Here is a 25,613-nt window from a genome sequence, read left to right on the forward strand (position 1 = left end):
TTTAGTCTGCCCACACTGGCTGGCTCTGGGGTGCCATATGGGCTAGACCCTGCCCCCTGCACTTGTTGCTGTTGCTATTGCTACTTCTATGTGGGTCATGACCCAGGCCTGTGGACAGCTGGTGTCGGGCTGGTGGCCGAACCATTTCATGCATCTGCAGCAAGCATCAGCTTTTTCTTCTCACTTTCTGTGTGAAAATGCAGCAATCTCCATGAAACCCAACATTGGACAGAGGGGGCAAGTTGCAGGGTACCAGATCTGGAGCCTGCCTAACCTTTCTCTCTAGGGGAATATGGGGTTAAAATAATAATACTTTTCCTCTCACCTTCTAAATTTTTCTAGCTGGGCTATCAATTAAATTAACAGAGACAGATTAACAGAAGAAAATCAAATGTTTTAATGCATGCACGTGGGAAATCCACATAAGCATGAAAATTTCAAAGACAGTGAGACAACATTGGGTAGATAAGACATTTTGGACAGAATAGAAAAGAGGGGAGGAAGGGAGTATTAGATTTCAGAAATGAGAGTGGGTGATTTACAGATGGTTAAGGAAGAGCAGGAAATTTGTATGGCAGGAAATTTCTTGCTAGGTGACTCAGAAACAGTGGGACAGGGGATATAGAGCTAACAGGTGCCTGCCTGATGGCCTCTTATTTACCATATTTAATTCAAATTAGACTAAGGCAGCATTCTAAGATTCTCTTCCTGAAGCAGGTTTCTGTCTGAATTTCTTGGGCAGGAAAGTGGGGAGGGCCACAGGTTCTTTCTGAGTCTTGTTTCTTTTCTTTCTTTCTGTCTGTCTGTCCGTCCTTCCTTCCTTCCTTCTTTCCTTTCTTCTTATTATTATTTATGCCTACAGCACCCGGTCTTCCTAGGTGGTCTCCCATCCAAATACTAACCAGGCCCGACCCTGCTTAGCTTCCGAGATCAGACATCGGGCTTGTTCAGGGTGGCATGGCCATAGACCATGGACCGTGGCTCCACTGGGGCGCGAACCCAGGACCTTTTGCATGTATAGCAGACATGCTAACTGCTACACTATGGAACGACATCCTTGTTTCTTAATAAACAACTTAAAGTCAATATACCAACAAGCAGCTTCAGGGCGGCAAAATTTTGGTTCTTTTCATTGGCAAATCCTTGCCAGAACTTTAAGCCTCAGAGATTTATTTCTACTCAGGCCCACTCTTGAAAGCTCAGGAGAGAGGCTGTTTAACGTCTAAGAGAAATGCTTGGAAGTTGACAGCATTTCCGGTCAAGTGTCCAATGTTTGTGAAAAGAAGGACCAAAGACAGTCTGCATCAGAATTGCTGGGAGGAAAAGGGCATGTTTGCTAACATACAGATTCTTGGGACCCAACCTCGGACCTTCTAGTTCTGAACCTCTGGGGAATGGGGTCCAGAAATCTACCAAATTAACACAAGCCCCCACCCTCACCCCCAGGTAATTCCTGTGAACTTTGCAAAGCATGGCCTGCCTAGTTCAATAGCAATAAAATCAACATGCTTCACTTTCCTAAATCATGAAAACATTTCTGCCCCAGGGTCCAGATTTAAGAAAAGTAGAAGAGTCACAATCATTAAAGCACCTCCATGTGAGCATCATGGTTTTGTATTTGTTTCCAGAAAGCCTGTGGTATAGGTACACACGTGTGGGTGTGTGTAGGTGTGGTGAGAAACTGCCCTTTGACTTGAAGGAGCTCATAGTGGAAGATGCAAAGGAGACAAGAGGAGGATAATGAGAAAGAATGGGTGTCCCCAGTGGGACTGTCGCACAAAGACAAACTGAAAGCCCATGACCCTTTGCACTGTAGGGTTACAGGAAAGATGAAGACCGAAGGTGGGACGGGGGAGCTGACCAAAAGATAAAATCACACGTCACAGAAGGGCTGGATCTCAAAAACATAATATTGAGTGAAAAGAAAGGATCACGAAAGAATAATACAGTAGATTCCATTTATGGGAATTTTTAAAAAGCAAAAGCAAGTAGCATATTGTCTAGGAGTGCGTGCACAGATGATAACATTGTAAAGGAAAACAAAGGAATCATGCACTGCAATTCAAGACGGAGGTCCCCTGGTCTACCTCTGGGAGAGGGAAGGAGATGTTTTGGAGATGGGGGACCACGCGGGACTTCAAAGGTACTGATGAGTTTCTATTTCTTAAACACAGGGTGGGTACTCAGGCGTGGTCACATGTGCATAACACGTATCATTTTGTGTGTACAATATGAAATGATGAGCAACATGAACAAAAGAAACACGACTTGTTCATCAGATTCTGAGATATTAGAAAACGGCGGCACCTTCTGGAATTCGTGGCAGGTATGGCTTGAGCAAATAAAAGTAAATCCCATTTACCAAGTGCATTATGAATGTTCGGTTCTTGTTACTGACTGAACTTGCCTCCGGGATGGGGATGGGCAGATGAAATCTTGGGGACTTGACTGGAAGAGGAAGTACAATGTCTCATGCCCAGAGCTACGAGACACTGGCCGAGGGCCATGTAGCAGCAGCAGGGTCCTGTGGAGTGTGTGGTCCCATGCCAAAGTCAGCAAATCCATAAAGGGCAAAATGGGAAGGGGGAACTAAGACTGGGAGCCAAGCAGAGGGAGCAGGGAGATCTGAAGGGGCCAGCCTGTAAGAATTCTCTGAGATGAATTTGGGACTAAGGCAGCCTTGGTCTGTGGCAACCAATGACTGATATGAAGTAGATGTCACCTCCAGAGGTGACACTACCTGACAGACCACCAGATGGCCAAGAATAGCTCCCCTTGGGGCAGAATCTGAGGTGGTCCCATTAGCCACATACCCTCAGAGACATATGGAGCCCTAGAAGGAACCCGTCCATCCTGTGGTTCAATGTAGAAATCTCTTATTCATCCTGTCCTACAGGTCCCTGACCTCTGTTTGAGTATTCCAGAGGTCCTGCCCCATTGTAAAAAGACACACTTTCTTACCAAGTCCTTTATTCTGAGCTAAGTCACATTTCCCTTATGGTGTCACCTCTGCTCTCAGGAGCTGTGCAAAATGAGGCAAGTCCCTCTTTTACCCACCAGGTTAGCAAGACTGTGAGTCCAAACGAGTAAGCATAACAAAGACCACTAAGGAGGTGATGTGGTAGACACCGAGATGTACCAACCTGAGTGCCCCTCATAATAGGACTTGCTGCAGTCAGCAGGCAGCCTCCAGCTCCTGTGCGGTTGGCCAAGAGCTGCCTCACTAGACCATGACCACATCTGACAACTAATCACAGGAAGGGTGTCAAACAGTGGCCACTGCAGCCCACCCACCAAGAACTCTGAGGGGCTGTATATGCCTGTGGGGTCAGCTTTGCCAGGGTGCTTCACTGTGTGGTCACTCCCTCTGCCCAATCCTGCTTCCCCTTTCACAGATGTTTATCCCTGATAAATGTCCTGCTCACCAAACTCCAGCTCAGCATCTGCCTCCAAAGAGCTCAATCTGTTATACAAGGGGAGTCTTTATAACAGATTAAACCAAAGAGGAGGTGGTTTTAGACCACTAGCAAATAAAAAGAAAATGTTGTTGAAAATCTTGTTCACTGTAACCTTTGCTAAGGATCTGGCATTTCCCTAAGAGTTTCTTCAAAACAAACAGGAAGGATTTTAAGAGATGCCTCTTAAAACTCTCCAGTCTGAGCATGTTGCTTCAATGAACAATTCAGAATGGGCAAGACCACAAACATGCTCAGCTCCCTGCCCCTGGGTGGGGTTGGAAAGGCTCCCTAAGGGCTGTGTCCATTACCCTTCTTCTATTTGTTGATGCTGGAATAGGATTTGCCAACACAAGCTAGCAGAGCAACCTGGCATTTCCACTTACTTGAAAAGGGTTTTCTTTCAAGTTCCATTTCCTTTCCTACCCCCAGAATTCTCCAAATCAGCAGTTCCCGGGTTCTCCCTTTTCTGAACCCATAATACTGATTGCCCTAGGCCCATTTTGTACAATTAGTTGTACATTTTATGCACTGCTGTAGGACAATTCTCAGGCTGCTGGCTGGTCAGGTTATTTAGTTATTCCTGGCATTATTATTTTCTACTAATAGGAAAACAACAACCAGCCATTCCTATGAGCTGCTCATGCAGATTTTTTATAGGAATAAGATTGTGTCAGGCCTCCTCCTAGCACCTCCTCCTTGGATGGCTCCTTGGGTTAAACTATAAGGAGTGATTTCTAATCCTCTTTTAAAATAACTTTTATCACCATCATCGTCTCCTTTTTCTGACTAAAAAATAAATTCATTGTTCAAGCTTCCTTTTGCTGCTGTAACAAATTACTGCAAACTTAGTGGCGTAAAAGAACAGAGATTTATTATACAGTTCTGGAGGTCAGAAGCCCAAACTAGGTCTCACTGCGCAAAAACCAATGCATCAGCAAGACTTTGTTCCTCTTCTGGAGTTCCTCTTCTAGGGGTTATCCAGCTCCTAGGGGTTGCTGGCATTTCTGGACTCGTGGCTGTTTCTTATGGCAGAGAGAGGACAGCTAAGTTATTCTTTGCCCTGGTTGCTAATGATTTTACTTTAGGTGAGTCTCTTGTGGCTTCTGATCCAGGTATTGGCTGTATGAGCTTCACAGCAGCTCTGGCCAACCTCCCCTCCCTACACACAGGCTCAGGTACAGGCTCAACCAGAGCAGGAACCTTCCCAATGGGCCCTTCCCAGACCTGGGCATGTGTCCCCGAGGAGCCCTGTAACAACACAGCCAAACTTACCTGAGCAAACTTACCTGACAAACATTTGCGCAAGAAACACTGACCAAAAAGAGCCAAAGGCAAAAGCTCAGAGCTGTAGTCAGTTCAAGTTTCCTAACATGCATAATATTATAAACAATGAGTTACACTTTTTCATCAGAGAACTTCCTCTTGTATAGAACGCTCTGAAACCATCAACTGTCAAGAACACTCAAATAAAGCAGTTGCCGAAACCATAAAAACTAAGAGTAAATTCACTGTGAAGATTCTAATATTCAAACTGGGGTTTTTGTTTGTTTTGTTTTATATTTTGGTAGAGGTCATTTGAATCTGGCCACCAAGGCTACAAAATACTCTCTGGGAAAAGACCCTGATCCCTTACAGCTGTCTCACTGGGCTTCTGAGTATTCAAATGGGAACTGTGAGTCCAAACCCTGAAAAAAAAGGTATCTGGTTCTCAGACATCTTGCTGCAGGCATTTCTGAACTGCTGAGTCAACTAACCCGATGAAACCGGTCACCTTATCCACCCAGAGGCCACTCAGGAAATATTTGACTCACTCTTGTTGACTCATGTTGGAAACGCAAACTCACAACAGTCCTGATTGCAGTCTAGTTTGGAGCAGTTTTACTTTTAAACAACCGGCTCCCTGCCTATAGAGAATACAAGCCTGCAGAAATAAAGAAATAAACTTAGCACTCTCCCCGCTGCCCTCAAATCATGTTCCAGGTGATGTTTTGTAAGCACACCTGCAAACTGTGCTCTGTTTGTTAACCTGGAAAGCGAATAAAACACACCTGGGAACTTTGTTCATTAAGTGAGCCAAGAGCAGACTAGCCTGGAACACGAAATGGCTAATGACCAGATCTCTAAAGCTTGGGAGCTCTCTCTAAAAGAATTTTTTTTTTTTTTAAATTTCAATTTTGATGTCAGTGGAGACATTCATTTGGAGGTCTGGGCTGTTAGATATAAGTAAAGGCGGGGTTGTGGGATCACCATGGGTCACAGAAGGGAGCTTGGCAATTTGGAGAAAGAAAACACGGACCCAACCAGTGAAGTGTGTTGGATTTCTCACTTCAAGAGTTAGCTTCTGTGTTTACAAGGATGGGGGCCACAGAGGTTCTGAATCCAGACCTAGAACATGGCCTCTTCATGTGCTATGTGGACCTAGAAAGCTATCTTTGGATGCTAAAGACAGGGCTGGCTAGCAAAGAGATAAAATACTGGATCTATTCACAGACCCTAGACCCCTAGATTATCTCTTGTGTCATTTCATATAGCTGCTTATCCTGGAGCCACAGCCCTAACAAGGTCTACATGAAGGGACAGCAGCGATGGCCTCAGCCTGTGTTCCTCTACATTTGCAATTCCTTTTCCCCTCAGACCTCCACTTGTCCTACTCTTTCATTGCATTCAGGCCTCTGCACAAATGTCACCTGCTTATAAAAGTTGTGCCTGATCAATTACCCTATCTGAAATAGCCTTACAATTCCCCCACTTGATTTCCCTTCATTGCACTTATTACCACTTCCATTATATTAGGTATGTATGTGTCTAATATCTGTCTCCCCAGTTAAAAATGTCAGGTGCATGAATGGAGATGTTTTTATTTTCAGCCAGGTCCCCAGGTCTTAGGACAGTGCCTGGCCCATAAAAACCTCAATAAATACTTGTTGAAGAGTAAATGAATCTTAAAATTGGAAGATTTTAAAACCACCGGACAGCAGGTGTTTCATGGGGCAAACATGGACTCACCTGAGAGGTATGTGGGAAGAGGTACAGAGTTTGGTGTGTGTTTGGGGACAGGTTGATAGAAGTAGGGATTAACAAGATTCATGGCTTATCCTCCTGCAGCTGCAGACACCAGGGGTGAGCACAGCCCAAGGGCTTGTTCCTTCCATGCCTCCTTCCTGGTTTGACTTTAGCTCTCATCAAACTCTAGCAGATCATAGCCTGGTAGAACTGAAAAAGTCTAGAGCAGGGGTTCCCAACCAGTCCGTGGCCTGTTAGGAACCAGGCTGCACAGGAGGAGGTGAGTGGTGGATGAGCAAAGGAACAAAGCTTCATCTGTATTTGCAGCCGCTCCCCAACACTAGCATCACTGCCTCAGCTCCACCTCAGATCAGCAGGCATTAGATTCTCATAGGAGCACCGGTCCCTGATGCAAAGAAGTTTGGGGACCACTTAGAAGAATCATTTGACTGGTGAGAAATCTGAGGCCCAGAGAGGCTTAAGTGGCAGAACTTGACTTGAACCCAGGCCTATCTGGCTCCCTGTCTACTGTTCTTTCCAAAACACAATACTATCCCCAGCTATTATATTGCTGAGGCTATCGCGGCTGTTCCTTCAGGTAGACCTTCTTAGGGCTGTGGCTCCAGGAACAGCTATATGAAATAACACAAGAGATTGCTTAGGCCTTTTCTAACAGTGGGGGCGGGGGGAAGGTAGATCATTTGGAGGAAATTGCTCTTTAAATCTTTAACCTGGGGCCACTCTGAAAGTAGAAAGCAGGCTCTAAATGATTTTTCTTCTGAATTTTTATATTGTTCCACCAAATGACAAGTCTGAACTTTCTACAACAGCATTGCTCAACACAACTTTCTGCAACAATGGTAATGCTCTATTTCTGTTCCCTCCAACACAGTAGCCATTAGTCACATGGGGCTGTTGAGCACTTGAAATGCAGCTAGTGAGACTAAGGAAGTGAATTTTAAATTTTGTTTCATTTTAATTAATTTACATTTAAGTATAAATAGTCATATGTGACTCTAGTGGGTATCACTTCTGGATGGTGCCATTCTAGAACCTTGTATATAGAAATCTTACTCTGGAATATAGAAGAGAAGTAGAGGGGAAGGGTAATGGGAAGAGAGAGAGAGAGAGAGAGAGAGAGAGAGAGAGAGGAGAGGGAGAGGGAGAGAGAGGAGATGGAGAGGAGAGGAAGGGGAGGAAGAGGAGGAGAGGGGAGAGAGAGGGAGAGGGAGGGAGGGGAGAGGGAGAGGGAGAGGGAAGGAGAGGGAGGGCGAGGAGGAGAGGAGGGAGGGAGAGGAGGAGGAGATCTACTGAATTCCTCATCACAGCCACAAGATAGCACCATTGTTCAGAGTCTTTACTCTGAAAAGCAAATCAGGCTTTTAAAATAAATGCTCAGGCTGATTTGGGAATCTCTGCTCCCCTCCTCACTTCCTCCCCGCTTCCTCCCTTCCTTCTTCCCTCCCACTCTGTCTTTCAGTCTTTATTCTATCTCTGCTCTCCTCCTCCTCCTTCAATACTGACTTTCTGGTGGGCATGAGCACTATAATAGCAGTCTGTTCTGTGAATCTCAGAGCAGTAAAGATCCCGAGACTGCTATTTGGCTACACGAGGTGCAGTGGTGGCTCACTGGGTGTGACAAGAAAGGCGGAGTCCACCTGCCATTTCGTCAGTCTGGGCTCTACTGTTATGGCCCTAACCCCGACCCTGGGCTTGGGAGGCCTGCAGGGACGATCTTGTTCACTCACCCTCGCCCTAACTATGTCCTCCCCCCCACCCTCAAACACTATCTTGGAAGCTCCAGCCCTCAGATCTGGTTCTAGGAGTCATCATAAAATCTCTAGAGAAACTATAAACACGTAGAGAATGTCTCCTGGTGGGGGTTCTGAGGTCTCTTTTGTATTTTAGCTTAAAGAAAAAGCAGTCAGTGGCTTGCAGATGGTGGGTGGAGCTTGAAGTATTTTTCTAACTTTTTGTAGTTTGGGAATAAATCTCCAGGGATAGGGCAGGGCTGCAGGCTAATTCCAGTACAGCAGGATCAGGGCTATGAAAACACGTACACAAAGAAAACTTCAAAGCTCTTCCGTGAATCTGAATAGGAGGGAGCCTGTGGAAGGGTCGGATGTTAACTTTGCACCAAAAGCCCTCTTAAGTGTTTTCAGATGGCCCTGCAACTCAGAAAACAGGCGGGACCATCCCCTCTCAGTGGAGTCAGGAATCAACAGGGCCCCAGAAAGTAAAGACAGGGATGGCAGGGCCCAGACGTTGGAGTCTATCTAAATGTTCTCTGGTTCGAGAGCTGAGGCTGACTTCATCTCTGCAAACTGCATCTGGTCACTGCAGGAACTCACCCCACTTCAGTCCCACCTCCTCCCTCCCTAAACCTGGTCAAATCCTGACACAGCTACTTTGGAGGAGGGCGTGGTGAGAATTACTAATGCTGGAATCATTCATTTCTGAGACCTTAAGTGACTCCTTTATCTCTGATAGGCAGAGGGATCAAAGAAGGGTATTTATGGCTTAGAAACAAACCTCCCATTCTTTACCGTGCTATAATAAAAAATAAAAAGCTCCTAAGCCTCACTTCCTCACCCATCCCTTCCCTGCCCGGTCCTCTCTGTCTTAACTGTGTCTGTACTAAAACAAACTCTTCTATTATTCCTCTCCTTTTTTTAAGAACCAGGTCAGGTCAAGCAGGTCGAGCTGCTGTCTGCCCAGCTCAGAGAGTCTTGGCTGCAACTATGCTACCGAATGAATGGTGCTGACCCCTCCGTCCCAGGGGAGGATGAGAGGTCCCTGATCTCGGGCAGGCTCTCCCTTGGTACTTACGACCTTTACTTTACCTAGATATGTATATCAGCACCAGAGTCAGACTGCCTGGGTATGCTAGAAACCTGGTCACTTATTAGCTGTGTGACCTTGGGTGAGTTAGTTACTTTACCTTTATAAGCATCAGTTTCCTGATCTGTTAAATAGGGATAATAATAGAACCTAAGGCAAGTTTATGAACATTAAATGAGATAAAATATGTAAAACGCTTAGTACAGAGCCCTATACAAAATAATGTCAGCTATATTTGTCGGTACCTCAAAAATCCTTATTTTATTTCTAAGAACTTGTAGCTGTAGTGCAAATTGAGTTGTTCGTGTTCTTTTGTGGCCTCTAAGAGGTACTGAAGTAAGGATGCATGTGGCCCCAGCAGGACCCCAGACCACCACCCCAACTAGAATCAGAACCTGTCAGGGAACAGGGTGTAGGGTGGGGTGGGGGGAATCGTCAGCCTTAAGGAGGCTGTGAGGTGGGAGCTGTTGGCATTTTGGACCAGGTAATTTTTTGTTGTGAGGGGTTATCCTGTGAATTTTAGAATGTCGAGCAGCATCTCTGACCCCTACTCACTAGGTGCCAATAGCAGCTTTCTAGTTGTGACAATAAAAAAAAAAAATTAAAAAAAATATCTCTAGACATTGCCACATGACCCCCGGAGGGCAAAACTTCCTCTGGTTGAGAACCACTAGTTTAGGCAGATGGGGAAATAAAGGGCATCCCCAAAGGTGCCTGGCTGAGCTAAGCTGAGGAGGCAGGAATGAGTGTGGTCAGATCCTGCCCCAGGCGGGGCTCAGGCAGACCCTCAGGGTTGAGTATGGAGGTTGGCCTTGGAAGACAAACACACCCCCCACCCTCACCCTGTTCCCCCCACAACCCCCAAACCCGTGGTTTCCCCTGGTAAGTATGCAGCCTGGCTTCCTCAGGAGACAGTGCCTTGTGTAGATGTAGATCTCAGGGATTCCCGTGGCCAGAACCAAAACACATTGCCCTGTCCAGTCCCAAGGGGCCCTGGCCAAGACACAGTGCCCCAGAGGCAAAGAATGCTCACTGAATGGACTTTGGTCAGTTCTGATCTCAAGGCAGAGCTCAGAGCCATGCTGTCTGGGTGTGAACGAATGCCTGCTCTGCTACTCACTCACGGTGTGACCTTGGGCAAATTGCTTCCTTCTCTGCTCCTTATTTGAAAAATGAAAACAACAGCGTTTACTTGATAGGGTTATAGAGTTGTTATGAGGATTAAATGATTTAATATTTATAAAGTGCTTAGAACAGAGCCTGGCAAGCACTAGATGTTTACTAAATAAGCCAAAGCCCAACAGGAAGCTGCTACAGACCAGGAGACTCAGCTTTCCATAAATTGATAGTTGCCCCTTCCGTGACCTAAGGTCCAGCAGTTGTATTTCTGTGCGTTCCTGGGGTGCAGGGGCTGTGAACCCCTGAAGCATCTCCCCTACAGAGGCGGCTGTTCTTAGTAAAAGTTCATTTGACCGAACAGAAAACTTGATGCAAAGGGCTCCAGAACTTCCCACTTGAAAGCCTCTGGGGACTCCTTTGAGAGTGTTGGGAGCAAACACATTGCTCTACCAACTTGGGTTTGAGGGGAGGGGCATGTGAATTAACTGACAGTAGGCAGATTAACAGGCGAAAAGATGAGGTTTGTACACACACTGAGTGTGGGTACAAGGAGCCAAATGGAAAAGAAAGGACTGATGAGGCTTGTTTACACAATTTCTTTGGGGATGTCCTGGTGCCCAAGTCAGTGCCTCCCTGACTGGAGACCTCCCGGGAGTGGTTGTGGCATGTAGTCAGGGAAGGGAAGTTCAGATGAGGTTTCTTTCTAGTCTGCTGTTGCGTTATTAGTCCCTTCAAGGGAAGTGAGTGCCTAGAGGGGGAGAAGGAGTGAGAGAAGGAATGGAGGTAAGAGGCTGTGACCTTTGAAGATCCCTAATATTTCTGCCTGTCACAGGAGGCAAAAACCCAGCCAAGAAGCCTGCCCGAACATGCAACAGGAAAAGCACTCAGAGTTGCCAAGTGCTTTGTGTCAGTTATCTATCATTATGATGTCATAAATTAACCCTGAAACTTCTCAGCTTAAAAAAATATATATCATCCCTAAGAGAATCTTAGAGCCAGGAATGTGGAAGCAGCTAAGCTGGGTGGTTCTGGCTCAGGGCCTCTCATGAAGCTGTGGTCAAGATGGTGAACAGGGCTACTGTCATCTGAAAGCTTGACTGGAGCTGGAGGTTGTACATCCAAGATGGCTCCTCACATGGCAATTGGCAGAAGGCCTTAATTTCTCACCACGTGGACCTCCGATAGGTCTGCTTGAGTGTCCTTACAACATAGCAGTTAGCTTCCTCCAGAGTGAGCAGTCCAAGGCAGAAACTAAGGCAGAAGTATAATGTCTTTGTTCAGCTAGCCTCAAAGACATATATCGTCCCTTCTGCTGCATTCTGTCGGTCATGCAGACCAATCCTGCTACAATGAGAGAGGAGACTATACAAGAGCATGAAAACCAGGAGCTGGGGATCACTGGGCACCATCTTAGAGGCTGGCTGCCACAGACTTTCAGTTCTCCATCCCAGAAGAATGTTCACCTGAGCACTAGCTGAGATGTCAGCCTGGTATAGGCACACCCTGGCGGAAGACTCTCAGATTGAAAGCCCAAGGCATTGGGGTGGTATTTGGTGCTATTACCCATTGCCTCAGTCACCCTCCTCACTGAACAGCATACCTACTCAGATTGAGTGAGCCATGTGCTTCCATGGTAGAGTAAAGGCATATGAAAGGCATTGGGTAGGAGAAACACTGGGCACATGGGCCCCTCTCCAAGTCAAGACTGGGAAATGAAGTCGTCACACCAAAAACATTAATAATAATAGTAAGGAAACATACGACTGTAAGAAGAGGAGGACATGATGGGGCTAGGGCAATTCTGCAGGCTTCAGGGAGGAGATAGGACATGAGTTAAGTTCTAGTAACCCCCAAGCCCTGCCTAAGCTTCAAATTCAGATATGATGAACTGAAAGCTTCCCACTGCTTCTGCTATTTTGTGCCTCCCAGCCATTGTACATATTCTCCCCTCCAGCAGGAATACCTTTTTCTCCTTATTCCCCTTCTTGTTAACTCCATTTATCCTTTTAAATTCAGCTCAAGGAGCACTGCCTCCAAGAAGCCATCTCTGATACCCTGCCATCTGATATAGCTGCTCACCTCCGTAGTCTCAAAGCACCCTCACCCTTCACAAATTTCTACAGTGCTTGACCACACTCACTACTTGCTCACCACTAGACTCGAACCTCCTTGAGAGCAGGCAACAATGTCAGATTCAAATCACACAATGCCTAGCACAGTGCCTGGTGCATACTCAGCACTGAATATGTTTGTAAAAGGAAAGGAGGGAGGGGAAGAGGAAGAGAGAGAAGGATGGGTTTGGGAGAGAGCAAATAACTCATCATCTTTCTTCTCTTCATTCCCCATGAGTGGGGCTTCAAGCAAAATCAGAGCTGTTGGCCAGAACCATTCTCCCCTGCTCCTCCATGTCCCAAGAAAAACAATCTGAGAGTTCTAGTTTCAGTCATGTAACATGTTGTTTGAGAAACAGCTTTGGGTACTGAAGGCACCCAAAAAGGGGGAGCTGGAGGAGTATTTGTTCCCAGGATATTATGACTTTGCTGGAGAAGCTTGAAGCTAATAACAGGTTGAAACTACCCCATGGTGACAACCTCTGTGGGAAAATCTTGTGACTTATCAAGTTCCCTGAGAGTATTCAACAGTTCTGGAAGGAGGCTGAATGTCTGTGTTTAAAGAGACTCAAGGCTACGACATGAAGTGACCCCAGAATGAGATCAGTCATTGGAGAGATTTACACGGGACTAAAGGTTCTGGGACACCTGACTTCCCCTGGAGCTGCCAGAGGCCACCCTTTAGCTTCATTCCGCCCAAAGACCCAAGTGATAGCCTCTCTGCCACCACTGGGTACATATTAGACCTCTGATTATTCACAGCCACTCACTCGAGTTCTCTTTCCACATGTGTCAGGTTAATATTTTAAATATTAACTGATATTTTGTTTTGGTTTAGTTTTCTGTTTGCTGAAACCTCATGTGCTCAGAAAGAATTAGCCATCCTCCTTGGTTCAAGGCACACCATCTCTGTGAGTATGTGCAGGGCTCACTTTTATTTTACTTTATTTTTTTGACCCCTTGACCCACCCCCAATCTCGTTTTTCTCCTCTTACTTTTCCTGTGACTCTGTGTGTCCTGCTAATCTTCATTTCTATTTGTATCCAGGTCCAATACTGGTATTTTTTTGTGCATATTTTTTAAAAATATGCTTCAGTGGTCTTCTGATATACACATCATTCTCTTCTCACTTTTTTCAGTCCAAATTATGAGATCTTGAGATGGCTCCAGTTGATATAATATGAACCAGAACATTCCCTTTTTCTGCTGAATAGTCTTCAGCATCTGTAGAGAACACATTTTCTCTATCTATTTTACTATTAATAAACTTCTAAGTATTTCTAAATCTTTGTCATTACAAACAATTCTGTAAGAACACATTCACACATGTTTCTTTTGGGGCCTAGGCAAGAGTTTCTCTGGGCTCCGTGTCCAGAAGTACTGGGTTGTAGAATCTGTCTGTGTCCCATTTCACTTAGGGAGACTTCTAAACTGCCGCCCAGAAAGGTTATAGCCATTAACACACCATGAGAGTTTGTTTTCCTTCACCTTTGGCAGGACTTGGGATTATCCAACTTCTTAATATTTGCCACCTTGATAGGAATATGACCTATATCTACATCTTAACCAAATTTCCCACAATTTTTCCTTCCCATGTCCATCTGTTCACCTGTTCAAAGTGTCAGGTTCTTCTGTTCTGACACCCTCAGGGAAAGGATTTGATGGCAGAAAGCAGGAGCTGGGTGGGGGAAGGAGAAGCATCTCCTTCTGGCTTTTGAGTTTCAAAATCCTGGACCAAAAGAATATATGGCACAGAAAAAAGATTTGGGCAAAAAACATCAAGAACAAGTGACGTCTTTGGCCAGGCAGGCCCCACATGAACAACAGTGGCTGGACCGGGTGAAGGGGAATGTTAGAAGGAAGGAAAGCAAAGGTCAAATGGGTCGCAAACCAGAATGCTGACAGGCTGAGGCAGATAGCATAGACAGAGGAAGTGGGCCAGGTGCCGGGAAATAAGTGGGTTCCCTGGATGGTGGGTACGCCTTCCTGTAACACTTCTCAGCTCCAGCTGGTTGTTGCAGTGAAGAGGTCTGGCCTAGTGTTATCAGATCTTTCTATTTTTTTTTTTTCAGGAGAATCCAAAATCAGCATTTTTATGTGGAAGCTCTCACTTATAAAATGTGACTCTGAAAAACTTCAAACATTTAAATATTAGCAAAATAGTATAATGATTTATACTATTTATCTTGGATTTATCACCAAGTTTTAACAATTATCAACTCGTGGCCAATTTTGTTTCATCTGTAACCCCATCCACATCCCTCCATTCTGAATTATTTTGAAGTAAATCCCAGACTCACCATTTTCTTTGTAAAGATAAGGACTCATGTTTTTAACCACAATTAAGTGTCATAACTAAATAAATCCCAATAATTTCACATAAAATAGCCTGTCAGGGTTAACATTTATAGTTTTCTCATGAAGGTCACGAATGTTTGTATTATTTTATATTTTACAGTTTGTTTGAAACAAAATCCAAACAAAGTCCACACATTGCAAGTGATTGATGTTTTCAAGTTTTCTTTAACCTATAGTTTTGCTTCCCATCTTTCTGTCTCTTGCATTGTATTTGTTAAAGAAGCCAGGCCTTTGGTGGTGTAGAGTTTCCCAGTCTGGATTTTACTGGCGTGATTTAACATACTCCTCTGTCTTCTGCATTTCCTGTAAATTGGTAGATGAATCTAAAAGCTAAAGTTCTCATTTAAAAAAATGTTCATAATCTTTTCAAAAGAATCTTTAAATACTGTCTGAGCCAGATAAAATATATCCTGGACTAGATATGACCTGTGTGCTACTTAGTTGCTACCTCTGGCTTAGATGTTAATGGATCATGGACAAAAGGATTCAGAATGCTTTGTCCTGGGCGGAGCCCCAGGGAGAGAGCAAAATCCCAAATGAACACGTAGAATCTGAGAGCAGGAGGCCCTGTGCCTCAATTTCCTGACAGAATCCCACTCAGAGAGGTGGCAAGATCCCAGAGAAAGGAGAGGGGCGTGCAGCATGTGAAGACAGACAGAGCCTGGTATGGCCTGGCAGGCACTCAAGGGCGGTACAGAAGGAGAGAGATGATGCCCAGTCCTGAGGGACCCTGTGTCCCCCCATGTCACGGGTAGTCCTCTAAAACTAAACAACTAAAGGAAAAGGGGGCATACCCCACGTGGCTGAGATGAAGATCAGGACAGTTCCATGGAATGCAAGACTGTGCTAAGTTCAGTTGCATTTAGGAAAACAGACCCTTGTGTTTCTTACTCACTGAAGTTTGTGCACTGAGGTTTGTATGCTCTACAACCGGAGCCTCCGGGGACCCCTAAGAACCCCTTTGCATCACAACTCAGAGCCCTGGTATTTGAGGGCAGTGGCCCCCTCTCCGTGGGAGAACCAGATTGAGGAGTTAAGGGGGACCCTCAGAGGTCACTAATGATTCTGGAAATCTTCCCGTCTCTTCTTTTTGTTTGATTTTGATAGAAATATTTATCTAACTTTCTGGGTTTGGGTGTTTTCTTTTTTTTTAAAGATTTGAGTATGCCTCATAATTAATTTACTAATGGATTTTTTGTTTTTCAATCTGAACTGAGGCTCTTTGTTTTTAGCAGAAGAATTTTGACTATATTCATTTACTGTTATGTTTAGTCATTTCTTGGTTTCATATTTCATTTTAATTTTTGTATTTCCCCGTCTCTTTTCCATTATATCTTTTGTTTATTTGTATCTTATAAGTAAGTAAGTCACATTTTTTTCAGCAGTAATGGGCAATTAACTTAAAGTAAACAATGAACATTTTCTTTTCTATATTTGGTTATAACTATCCACAATCAGAACTTTTAACTCTCTTCTATGAGAAACAAAATAATTTTGCTTTTCACTCCCTACCAAATAAAGGCAAAAAGTATTCAAAAGAATGAAAAAGATCATCATGTGATGGAAGAGACATGTTTAATAATAAAATGTTAAAAAGACTGAATATAGATGACCCCAAAATATAGTTACAAAATACACAAAGCATAATTGGGTATAAATACAAGGAAAGTTCATTTCAGAAAAACAAAATAAGAGATTTTACTGGCCTGTCCTAGATTAGGCTTGAATTCAGCTGCATAAAAATAGGGGCACAAATATGGCAGCTTAATCCAATGGAATATTTTCCTTAAGTAACAAGAAGTCTGGCAGGCCCCCAGGGCCAGTGCAGAGGTCATGGATGTTATCAATATTCAGGCTTCTCTTAACTGCATGCTCTGCTACAGCGTGCTGTTCTTGATCTTGGAGAATAGCATAATATGCCACCCCCAAAATATGCCACTTTGGCATTAGGATTGTTTTGGCTTAAGGCAATTAAAAAGAAGTAAATACAAGAAAAGCTCTCTGCCTTCCCCCTATTTGCCTAAAAGCAGGACATAAATTTATAAAGGTGTCTCCTTTCCCTTCTCTACCAGGAAGGACAGAAGTTGCTCACTAGAGACAGCTCTAAACCCTTATTAGTCTGGAGAGAGCACCAGAGGAATCTACCGTGTGCAGATAACCCAAATATTACATAATATAGGAATTTTCAGCAAGATCTACATCTCTCTCTTGATCCTCTCTTTGACTTCTCAGCTTGTTTACTCTTGGACCCCTGCCTCCCGGTACAGGGTGACACATTATGTCCCTATCTCTATGGCCTGTCACACCAGCTAGTCTCTTAACTGATCCCTCTCTCTATTTCTGTAACACACCCATTGGTTATCTTCCCAGCTCAGCCAGGAACAAGTCCCCCTACCAACTGCATCCATGGATGCTCCCCAACTCCTACTTCAGCCCCTGAGCCTGTTCCAGACCGTGAGAAAAAGTATTTTAGAGACAGTATTAATGGATCTCTTGTACTATGTATAATTTCCAACTCTCCATGGCAACTTCCTGTGTGGTCTCATGTATCACATGCTAGGCCACAAACATCATCTCAAGTAGTCATCATCTTCAAAAAGAACAGAAATGGTACATTCTATGTTCTCTGGCCAAAATAGAATGAAATATAAAGTAACAACCAAAACAAATAAAAATAAACCAATTACTTGGAAACTTAAAAATTCTTACTGAGTCAGCAATTCATTTGGAAAGGAAATCAGAACACAAAAGGGGTTTATTCAGAAAACAATGATGGTTAAAACATGCCACAGTAATCTCTGTGGAATGTATTCAGAGGAGTACTTTTAGGAAATTTTATGATTTGAAATTTCCTCTTTTTTGGTGGTTGATAAAGAGAATGTTTTAGAAAGAATTCCACTGAAGATATTAGAAAAGGAATACGAAGACAAGCCAGGCTAAAGAGGATGAACAAAATATGATGACAAGAGCAGGAGATAATTTTGAAAATGAAAAATAATTTCACTGGGCTCAATAAATAAAATCAAAAGCTAAGCATTTGAAAAGTAAAGCTATAATTCAATAAAATTCAAATTGAGAGAGGCGATACCAACAAATATATAAAAACTTTTAAATAAGAAAATAGAATACAAAAGCATATGCAAATAAGATTTGAACATATGAATGAAAAAAACATTTTTTACAATATGAAAGTCCAAACTTAACCTAATAAATATTAAACTGATAACTTGGGAAGAAATGTAGAAAGTTATTCAACCGGAAGTATCCAGGTATGTATATACATGCATGTATGGGTTTCTGTTGCTGTGTAACAAATTACCACAAACTCAGCGGCTTAAAACAACATATATTTATTATCTTACAGTTTCCATGGTTCAGGAGTCTGTGTACGACTTAGCTGGGTCCTGAGCTAAGAGTTTCACAGGCAGCAATCAAGATGTTGGCTGCATCGTGTTCTCATCTGGTAGCCCGACTAGGGTAAAATCTATTTCCAAGCTCATTGGTTGTTGGCAGAATTTATTTGCTTCTGGCTGTCGGACTGAGAACCCAACTTCTTACTGACTTTTGGCTGTTGGCTATCCTCAGGTCCTAAGACCAACTGCAGTTCATCGCCATGTGGTCCTCTCTGTAAGCAGTTCACAACATGGCAGTTTGCTTCCTCAAGGCCAACAGGAGAATCTCCAGTCTACTTAGACAGCCATGTAACAAACATAATTAAGGAATGACATTCCATCACCTTAGCCATATGTCATACCTAATCAAGAGATTAACATCTCCTCACCTTTGCCATGGTATATTGGTTAGAAGCAAGTCACATGTTCTACTTGTATTTAATGGGAGAGGACTGATTATCAGCTCAAGGAGCATTACTCATTGGAGATCATCTTAGGTGGCCACCACATATTTTTGTCTACCACAATATGGGTGAATGCAAAATCCTCCCAAACTTTCCAAGGCCAATTACCTTACCTTAAAAAATGGCAATCAAGGAGTTCTGTTTCTTGATGATAAGACTGATGCTCTAAAGGCCTCACATGCAACAGGCAAAATAAGCCTTTGAGAACAGAGTCCCAGGCCCTCGCCCTTATGCACTTTAACACTCATTGTACGTCACAATCTACAGCTCACCTTGTAAGTCCAACCTTTGCCCTCCACTTCTCTCTGATTTCATACCCAGCTACTGTACTGTCAATCCTTGGCTTCATTTTTTGTTTGACAAGCAGTTGCCCCAATGGAGTGTTATTCTCCATGGCTGTCATGTTCTCTTGCTAAGGTCATATGTGCAATGCATATAGCTTTGGGGTCTAGGGATATTCTAGGCCCTCACCCCTTGGTCTCCTCTCCTAACCTATACCCTGCCTTACGCACCAGATGTTACAAATATTCTGATGCATATGCTGAGGGCCTATCTGTGATTGATGCTGTAAAGAAATGGACTGTAGGCTACATTTTATGAAGTCTTGCTTTGTAAAGGCTCTCTAGGGATAGACTGAATTGGAATTGGAAGGCTCTGGAGCTGATTTTTTTTAGTGATGACATAGGTCCAATGTATTTCTTTGTCTATTTTTATAAGATGGTCAGAGAGAACCTAATGGACAGACTTGTTCTTCAATAAAATATACTGGCCTTAAAGCATCTCTGCCATTTCATACCTTGTTTCTAAACCTTTAAAAGTGTGACCTATTGCATATTTGATTCCAAGATGTAAAACTACATGAGGCTTGAACCCAAAATCTAATAAAGATAATGCACAGATAAAGACTATAGGCCATATGTTCTCAATGGAGAGATATCTCCATGTATTCCAGTGGAGCAATTTGGTTCTTGAGGATGCTAAAAAAATCTCACTCTTTTTTTTTTAAGGTAGAAAGTGCAGATATACGCACAATACATATACAGATATATAGTATATCTGTGGAATTAAAATGACATGAGGAACAATTAAGAAAAAGGATGTCTAAAAAGTCTCCTTAGGCGGGTAATAATGAAAACAAGGTTAAGGAGTACTGCTCTAAGGAATCCTCACCCACAGATACAACCCACGCAAATCTCGTATTAAAATATACATAAAATAGATTTAATTAATATATTAGGGGAAACATTACACCATGGCCAAAGAGGCTTTATCCCAAGAATTATTGAAGAGTTTGACACAAAGGCAACTATTATTAATAATGAAAATGAAATACCACCCATATCACTGGGTTAAATAATGAAAAATACAACCATTTCAACAGATGCTTAGAAAATGTCTCAAAAGATGATCACACAAACTCAATAGTGGTTTATGTATAGCTGGTGGGATTTCAGATGATTTTCACTGTGATTTTTCTTTTTAGTATTGTTTAATATTTTACAATGAACATGTGTTATTTTTATAATCAAAAGGAGTAAAGATATCTTCATTTTGAAAAGAAACAAACAGAATCAAATGAGTACTATTCATGATAAGAACAAAGACATTTTTAAAACTAAGAGAAATATAAACAAATGGAAAAATCATTTTCCTTTTTATAATTTATAGTATATTCACATATAAATATAATAAAGATAAATATTTCTAAGCTATAAATAGATTTATTATAATAACAGTTAGCATTTTTAAATAAACTTCCTGTTAAAATATGTATTGCACTCTCCTTTTATGAATCCCACTGAACATAGCCCCCCAAAAATGAAAACTATAAGGAAGGAAGCCTCCATTTTCAATGAGACAAGGCAGCACTAAATCAGAACAGGAAGCAAACCTGCTGGAACAGAACCAGAACAGGAATAAGAAAGAGATGCCAGGTACCTCTCTGGACCCATAGTAGGACCCAGATCTTTCCAAAGGTCCATGGTGAAAGGTTTACTCCATCTACGAGAGATGGTAGCATGGGCTGCCTTCAGAGACTGAGGAATGTCCTGTAGAAAGTGGGATTCGTACTTCAGAGTGGCAGAGGAGGTAGATCTACAGGAGCCACATTGCTGACCTCACCTCCAGAGAGGGAGACATGAGGGGATGATGCAAAGGGGAAGGAGTAAGTGGTGACACCACTAGATTGCACCACAGGGAGCCTATGATTCTAAGCCACATAGATTTCCAGAATACCAAAAACTGAAGGGAAATAGTCCCTAAAGAGAAGAAAATAACTGAAAGCGTGTTTGAGACAATAAAACTTGTTAAAGTTAAAGGATTCTAGATAGTCTCCAATCCCCCCAACTTCCACACTTGTCATACTATTATTTAGCCAGTAGTGGACCCCATTCAATGATAAGTAATAATCAGATAGAAACCATAATGGGATTTCTGCATAGAAATTATAGAGGAAGGGAATATGCACAAGGGCTGATTAAAAATAAAATAAAATAAACATCATGAGAGAAATTACCCAAGGAAACAGAAAAGATGTTCAGATAAATTATCTATATTCTCAAAGAAGTTTCAGACAATACGGTCTTTCTAGAAAAAGAAAAGACATAAGAATTCAAAGAAGAGATTTAAAAATGAGCAAGATAAAAGGCAAGCTAGTAGATTCAGGATAAAAATCGAAGAGTAAACCATGATAGAGATGGAATCGACATTAGAAGCAACAGAAAATAGGATACAAATAATTGACTTTATAGTGGGAACCATAGTGGAAAGACTTTGGGAAATCACATGAAATGAACAACAACACAACCCAAAATTTGTTAGCTATTCTAGAGAAAATTTCTGGTGTTATCAAATAGGGAACCCTATATAATAGGGATCCTTGGTATTTTGCAAGAATAGGCATTTCTAAAGGAGAATAAAAAGAATTAAATATAAACTATTTTCAAAAATAAATTTGAAGAGAACTTTCTTCATATAAGGATGACTTAAATATACAGATCAAAAGGGCATATATATTCCAAGAAAAATGGATATAGACTGTTCGACATCGAGATATATCATACTGAGGTTATGAAACACTAAGGATAAAGAAAATCGCACATGGATGGCCATGTAATCAGTAAACCATGTACAGAGAGAAGAGTCAAGTATCTCTGGGCTTCTTCACAATGTCAAAAGACGAGGTCGAACATCTAAAAAAAAGTCTGAAGGAAAAAACATGATTCAAGGATTGTGTACATGCAAGTCATCCTTTAAGTATAAAGACAATAGACTGGCATTCTCAGGCATGCAAAACCTTGGGGAATAAAGCATCCAGGAATCCTTCTTGAAAAACAACTTTTGAATGAAATCTATCTAACCAAGGAATGAGTCAAAATAAATTCTAGAATAGAGGGCTTAGGCATATTAGTTTCTTAGGGCTGCAATAACAAAGTACTACAAACTGGATGAATTAGAACAATTGAAATGTGTTGTCTCACAGTTCTGGAGTCTAGAAGTCTGAAATCAAGGTGTCCACAGGGCCAAGCTCCCTCTGAAGGAGCAAGGGAAGGATGCTTCCTTGCCTCTTCCAGCTTCTTGTAGCCCTAGACATTCATTGGCTTTTAGTGAACATAGTGTTTCATATAGTCTTCCTTCTGTGTATGTCTGTGTCCAAATTTCCCCTTTTATAAGGACACGAGTCAGACTGAATTAGAGTCCACTCTAATGTCCTTGTTTTAACTTGATTACTTCTGTAAATAGTCTACTTCCAAATAAGATCACATGCTGAGGTACTAAGAGTTAGGACTCCAACATATCTTTTTGGGAAGAGGATACAATTGAACCTGTAACCCTGGGGCAACATAGAGGGGTGAGCACTGAGTCCATCAAATATGGAGCTAAAACTAAATGACAGCAAGAAGAATGGTTAGAGAATAAAATGAAATGAGGTAAACATTGACAATGGAATACAATAAAAATCAAGAGACAGAGTCGGGCAATGGGATAAAGTGTAAGTAAAGCGTAATTCCTCATTGTTCATAGCAGTAGGTCAATAGATATTACTTATAAAATTCTTTTATTCACTCTACTCTACCTATAGAGTCTCTAATGATGTTTCATAAATGTTGAGAATGGTTGTCTCTGGGCAATAGGATTTATAGCAGGGTTTTTCTTTCTTTTTTTTTTTTTTTTTTTTTTTTTTTAACTTTCTTTGTTGTACTTTTCTATATTACTTGAATTTTTATAATGAACATTTGTTATTGTGAACAAAAACAATAAAGTCATTGTTTGTCACTTTCCTAAAAGCTTTCTTTGTAGGCACTGGAGGTGGAACTCAACTTCAGGTCTTAAGAGGAGATGGGTCCAGGAGGCAGAAGGTGGGATCTGAGGCTACCATGACAGCCCACACAAGGTCTCTGGGTTGTCAGGAGGCCCTTCCACAACTGGGGGTCCTGTTTCACAACCACTATGGCAGAAAACTCCTCAACTGCAAATGCTACCACATATATTAAGGACTTTCCAGTGTCAGAACAGCCCCCATCGGAACCACATGGCCTCTAAGATCAGCAAAACAAGCCAGAGCTGCCTTCTAACTTTTGAAAGTGTCTAACATTTGCTTTATTGTGACATCAAAGAAGCCAGTGCTCTCAGAAACCAACCTGTATGCTTGCTCTGTTCTTCTCAGCCCCACAGCAAGAGAGCTAGCTGCCTGTGTGACTGCCCTGAGCTCACAGCTATGTGACCAAGTTCCCCATTCCATCCTTCAAGCTGGACTTTTTCAACAGGAAAGGCATCTGGGTGCATAACGGTTGTCATCATATTTATACTTTATTGTTCCTCTTCTTATATCTGGTTGTCACCAAATGTTTGGCAGGAAATTTATCTTTTATTGCTTTGCTTCCTGTATTTTAATGGAAATGGTGGAGGTTTCTGTGGATACAGCACGCAGGCAGCTGGGGTTTTGTGAGGCTAAGCATATCACAAAAGAGTTGTGGGCAGTCAACCTTGCTTCCTGAAAGTTGGTGCTGGCCCTCACATTCAATCTTTCCAGCCTACGTAACATAACGGATGTCCCAACAGGACACACCAGCTCAGCAGCAATGGGTGCGGGGACAAACTGGGGTGCATTGGCAGGGGAGTGTGCAGTGGGAACAGGGTCCCAGCCTGAGGTAATCAAGTTAGCATATATTAAAGCACTTTCCATGAGGCCTGAGATACTGTCTAAACCTGAATGCAGGCCTAAGGAAGTGTGGCCCATAGGACCCACATACTGAGCTCTGCCAAAGGGCTGGGAATCACATGGAGCCAGTGTCTCCAAGGCACAGAATCACTAGAGAGGTTGTCATAGTAACATAGTCCGAGAAGCAGGTGGTAGGCCTTCCGTAACTGTTGAGCACAGAGAAACAGAGCAGGAGACATGAGGCAGCATCTGCCAGTGATCTAGAGAGGCTTCTTGGGAAAATGTTGTCTATACTCACTTTTCTTTTTAATCAGAAAGTTTATTAAACATACAGAAAATTATGTTAAATGTATAGGAAATCAATTTATTTCAAATAAAATAATACTATAAGTGTTAAGTTCTCTGTGTTCTGAGTCTAAGTCCTAGAATTATCTGTTGCAATTTATCCATCTCTTCTTTGCTCTCTAGGTACATCTAAGACCAGTGCTAATTATTCAAAGGCTGAATGTCTCAGGTTATAGACATTTAGACAAGGCAGCAGAGCCATCTTATCACCCTCCGCCTTGACCTTTGAATTATCTGTGTCTCCCCTCATAATCCTTTATCCTTTAGTTCTTTGATTCATGATCAGCTTCTTACGTGTCACTGTGCCTGGCAAGGCTTTTTCCTCTCTGATAGTTCTAGTTTGAGCAGATGGCTTTTGATCTATTTATTTATGTTCGGTTTGTTACATCTTTTCCACAGCAAAGTTTGCAACTCTAGAGAGCTGTTTATTAAAAACTTAATTTTACTCAACAGTGAAGGTAGACTATGAACACACAGCAAAATGAATATGGTCCTTTCACCATAGTCTTCCGGCTTCCTTTCAGACTACTTCCCACAATAGAGACTGACAGAAGTCTCTGCCTTATCCAATTTCAAATCTTGGGTGACTATGTTTAGCCATTTTTATGTGAATTACTTCAGCTCATTCACTCCTGAGCCCGCTATAATCAGGCTTCTGCCTCCTCTACTCCACTGACAAAATCTTTCCCAGACCACATTTGAGTCCCTACTCATGTTAAATAAGATTGACATGTTTCAACTCTCATTTCCCTAAACCCTCTATTCATATGTGAAAGAAACTACTTAACATTCCCTCCATCCTTAAACTACCCTATCCACTGATTTCTCTCACATCTTGCTCTCCTAGCTCTTCTTGCAAGCTCTCCAATCGTGCCTCTCACTCCTTAATGGGCTTCTCTGCCTCCCCTACTCAGAAGTTTTCAAGGTTTCAGTCTCAACAAGCAAGCTCTTTCATCCTCATGTTTTAGCTACTAAATATTTCCAAACCCAGACCTCTCCAGAGTTCCAGTCTCATATATCCAACCCCCATTAAGATGTCTTAATTTGACCTAAATAATACACCATCATGACCCCCAAGCACTCTCTTTCTGAGTTACACTGCCTACATTGCATTACATTTCTGAAGATAAGAGAAAGGTGCTCATAAACAGAAATGAGAACCATTCTGGGTTCCCCAAAGAGGAAGTGACTCGGAGAGATGCAGTTACTGTCCTTGGGTTAATCAGAAATCATGGCCTCTATGGATTTAGCAGATACCAACCTCAGAGAGGAAGTTCAATCGCTTTTCCTCCTATATTCATGTTCCCTTAGAGGTCTTTATCTCCCCAGGCAGAAAGTAGAGAGAAACAATAATGTTTCTT

At 42.4% G+C, this 25,613-nt stretch overlaps 1 pseudogene; it reads right to left on the minus strand.

Moving 5' to 3' along the window:
* Window positions 1-853: 853 nt before the first annotated feature.
* LOC120622425 (uncharacterized) lies at window positions 854-969 on the minus strand (annotated as a pseudogene).
* Between the last annotated feature and the right edge of the window lie 24,644 nt (window positions 970-25,613).

Source organism: Pteropus medius, unplaced genomic scaffold (genome assembly GCF_902729225.1).
Source record: "Pteropus medius unplaced genomic scaffold, Ma_sr-lr_union100, whole genome shotgun sequence".
Taxonomy (NCBI): Eukaryota; Metazoa; Chordata; class Mammalia; order Chiroptera; family Pteropodidae; genus Pteropus; species Pteropus medius.